The sequence below is a fragment of the Octopus bimaculoides genome, chromosome 6 (assembly GCF_046866305.1).
Source record: "Octopus bimaculoides isolate indiv1 chromosome 6, ASM4686630v1, whole genome shotgun sequence".
In the NCBI taxonomy this organism is placed as follows: Eukaryota; Metazoa; Mollusca; class Cephalopoda; order Octopoda; family Octopodidae; genus Octopus; species Octopus bimaculoides.
In genome coordinates, this window is record NC_142933.1 from 78,468,309 (window position 1) to 78,473,030 (window position 4,722).

Genomic DNA, 4,722 nt, shown 5'->3' on the forward strand with positions numbered 1-4,722 from the left:
CCCAAAGTAATAGTTGTTTTTAAATCAATTTTTCTTTTATTAATTATACTTTTTAAGTTTATTTCAGAAATTTACATGATGAGAGTCGATAAGTTATCAAAGATTCTATGAAGTGGTGTATGATATAAAAAATTTACCGACGTCTGATCCAACCCTATATTTCACCGTCCGTTTCCCTCACTATTGACTATGCCCGCTTTCTATTTTCACTTTCCACCTATCTGTTTAGCCATTTAATCTACTTCTCTTTAAATGTTTATTGCCTTTCTTCCATCTCCCACAACAGTCACGGTTTTCTCTTTTCGTCTTTACACATTTCTACAACATGGCAGAAGTGTTTAAAAGAAAAATGGTGACACATGACAGGATCTTTTATACATCTAGATTCATATTTAGGATACCTTGTGAGAATATTAAATCGACTCCAGTACTTGACTGGTGATTTATTCTCTCGACACCGGAAGGATGAAAAACAAAGCTAGCTTCGGAAGGATCTAAAACCAGAAAGTAAATAGCCATAACTAATACCACAAAATAGTTTTTCGACATTAGCTTACTATTAAAAGTCTTTTCGATTTCTTGAATAATGCTTCCATAAAAAAAGACCAACAAAAAAGAAAAACACAGAAAGAATTGGAGAGGTTCATAATAGTTGTCATAGTGAATGGTACCATATATCGAACCAACCAAAAATAAAATTTGTAAACAATACTTAAAATTAAAAAGAAAACTCGTTAAGTAGCATCCAATAGTTTGGATAATGATCCTAATTTTGTGTGCAGTTTGAGGGAACACGATAATGATTTTCCTTGATAAACAATACTCTTCTATTGATTTCATATCCTCCTCCTCTGTCTGTCTGTCTGTCTCTCCGTTTCTCCTTCGCTCTTTCTTTCTCTACCTATTTGTTCAGACATAACTGCTAAAATATCGATTCCTTTTTATTACATTATAGTGTTCAAGTTGAGGTGCTTGATATTTTGCTTTAATAACAGCGGTGAACAATTTACTTGTGAACAACGTAATGTATTGTCAATTCGGTCTGTTGTTTCGTTCAGTTTTATTCTGTGGACCTGATGTTTGCCATTCGTCATTTTATTTTTCAATCATTAACCAAGGCAACACCAGTTACTTACTAATAATACATAAAACAACACAATCAACTCGCATATTTCAATATTTATTTTGCGTGCGGTTCGAGGGAATACGATAATGACCTCCCTTGATAACAAAGCTCTTCTATTGATTTCTTGTTTTCTTTCTCTCCCTTTCTATTTCACTTCTTGTACTCTGTCATGACAGAATGTATCATAGAATTAAGACTGTAACTCGAAAAATTTTTTGTTCATGTCGTTACGTAAATTGATTCCTGTCCAATTTTAGTTCAAACATTTAGCCAATGCCAGTAACTCTATCTGATGTAACTCTTAAATTCGTCATTAATTATCATAAATGACGGATTCATGATGGAGGCTCTACGCAATCGTTCGACCTGCTAGTAATAGCAGTCTAAACTTACCTCAAATCACACCCTATATCTACAAAATAAAAAAAACTAAAAAAAATTATCTATTGAATGTTAGCCTTAGAGCAGTGACTCTCAACCGGGGTCCATAAGGCCCTTGAGGGTCTATATAAAATTTTTGGTGGCCCACACAACAAAATGGTAAATTGTAGATCCACAATAGTATTTTAAGGGTCCCTGAAAAAATTTTGTTTTCGGTACACGTATTGGTATGTATTGCAAGAAACTGTTAGGTTTCTTTATCTAATATTTTACATATATCAACCTACACAAGCTAATGTGTGGAAGAAAAAAATAGGAATTTTGAAAAAAAGTTTCCATAAAGCTAGTTTTTAAACATCGAATGGCTATGGGGGTCCACCCGAATAAAATATTAATCAAAGGGTCCTAGACGAAATGGTTGCAGCTCGATTGACTTTAATCTTAGATTTGTTTAATCAGAGCTAACTTGGAGCTAGTCAACATCTTGATTGCAAATGTAAGCCTTTCATTGCTGGCTAAAATACGACCTGTGAACATCTGCCAGTAGTTCGATTCTGTTGTTTAATTCACATGGAGTTTTCAATGCTGTCTAGCTTTTTTAAGGTATCACTAATTCTTTAGGGTTCCAGATTTAACTCTACATTTCTTTAGAGTAAAGGTCGACTTGAGTGGGGCTGACCAAAGCTGTTCAACAATGTCAGCAAAAGCTTATACTTTGCATTTTGCAAAAAGCACCTAAAAAATAACCAGATACAAGCAATTTTTTCACGTTAAGTCATCAAACATGAGTGATTTCAGATAGCATTTGATCTGAGCAATATGGATAAGCGTTTTCTCGTTTAGCCCTAAATCGACCAATGCATTGTGAATGAAATTTAATTAACAGAAACTCTGTGAAAGCCTTTGTATATATTTGAAGAATCGCTTATAAACAAATACTATAAGGCATACTATTCCAATCTCTTACGCTCTGCCAATTCACCGTCTTTGATTGCGAATGGAGATTAATTATCCTTAGGTATCTTCATAAGGCGACGAGCAGGCGGAATTGTTAACGCGTCGGGCAAAATGCTTAGCATTTCGTCCGTCTTTACGTTCTGAATTCAAATTCCGTCGAGGTCGGCTTTGCCTTTCATCCTTTGGGGTCGATAAAATAAATACTAGTTGAGTACTGGAGTCAATGTAATCGAATTAGCCCCGCCCCGTAAATTGCTAGCCTCGTGCCAAAAATTTGAGATCGATATTTCTTGCGACTCTTTATGTTTTGAATTTAAATCCCATCGAGGTCGATTTTGCCTTTCATCCTTTCGAAGTCGACAAAATAAAGTACCAGCCTTGTACTGGGATCGAAGTAAACGACTTATCTCTTCTCCTCAAAAATTTCTGGCCTTGTGCTAAATGCCAAAATTCGAAAGATATCTTTTGCTAAGTTTTGATCAATAACAAATTACTTTTTTTATTTATAATAATTATGCATGCATATTTTATCCAACCCTTATAATTAAACACGATATAGATTAATCTATTATACAAAATAGACGAAAAGTGGTTCATTATTTCAGTTATGGGATGGGAGTGGACGCGGGTTGACTTTTTGAAGGACTAAGTAAGATAATATGACATCATATTGAATGTTGTCAAGTGTAACGCTCAACTCGGCCGCTGCATTCCTATGCATTGGAGAGAAGAGAGGAACGAACTAACCATTTACATTTCATTTGTTACAGTTATCATGAAATCATATTGCCTTACAAGTATTCTTTGTTATATGTTAGATTAGTGGTTTCCAGTCTTTTGGGGGTGCATTTCCCTTGAAAAAAAAAAAACTGATCCACAGTTCAAAAGTAACTATCTATCTATCTGTCTATCTATCTATCTATCTTATATATATATATATATATATATATATATATATATATATATATATATATATATATATATATATATATATATATATATATATATATATATATATATATATATATATATATATATATATATATATATATATATATAATCGTTGAAAATTAATTTTGCAATGGTAAAGATTGATTTGATACACAATAATATGGTAAACGATAGTTGATACACAGTAGGATGGATGTAATCTGTTTATAACGATTGGTTCTTCGTTGATTGCCATTATGTAAAGATGAAAAAACAGTGATTGAAGTTGTGAAGAAAATATTAATTTTTACCGTTACATTATACAATACATTGCCTCGACGTGCAGGTGATAAAATCCTAGAGCAAGCGAAGTGAAAAAGTTAATTTCGGCCCGTATGTTCTTATTGTAGTAGTATGTTCTTATTGTAGTTGTAAACCATAGCGAGAGATATGATAATGTGCAGAGAAGAGAAAGTGAGTTAGTGAAAGTGAGAGAGTGTGGGAAGTTGGGTCTCGCATATTCGCTGATTCTAAACTTCTTTCTTTTTCCCTCTTGCCATTTGTCTACCTGCTTGTGACCATGATTCTAGTGGTCGGTTCACTAACTGATGTCAGCTCTCTTTCAACTCACGAGTTGTCACCAACTGACTGACTAAGTTGTCACCAAGTGACTAACTGAGTTGATACCAAGTGACAAACTGATTTTTGCTTGGGGTTCTTGCTTTTATAACTACCCAGAAGGGTAGACAAATCGTTGAGAACAATGGATTTCGTTTGTGGTACTTATTATCTCTATTCTAGCTTTTGGTGGTCTATAAGAGGTTAGAAAGGGTCAAATGGTGAAGACATTATTTCGGCCTAGCTAAGGCAATCTGGCAAATGTAAAACTGTTGTCACAGAAAAACTATTGTTCTACCATTAAAAAAGTTCTGTTGAACTGTTACTTGAAATTTGGCTATAGTGGATCAAATCCACTTCATGACTGCAAGATCCATTACATGTATATGTATAAATCTTACTTGTGCGCAACAAAATTATGAATATAGGGTGTGTGGTAAGAAGCTTGCTTCCGAATCACATTTTTCCAGGTTCAGTCCCACTGCGTGGCACCTTGGGCAAGTGTCTTTACTGTAGCCTTGGGCTGACTAAAGCCTTGTGAGTGGATTCGGTAGACGGAAACTGAGAAAAGCTCGTATATATATGTGTGTGTATATATATATATATATATATATATATATATATATATATATATATATATATTTACCTGTATGTGTGTGTGTGTGCGTGCGTGTGTGCTTGTATGTCTTTGTGTCTATGTTTGTCCCATC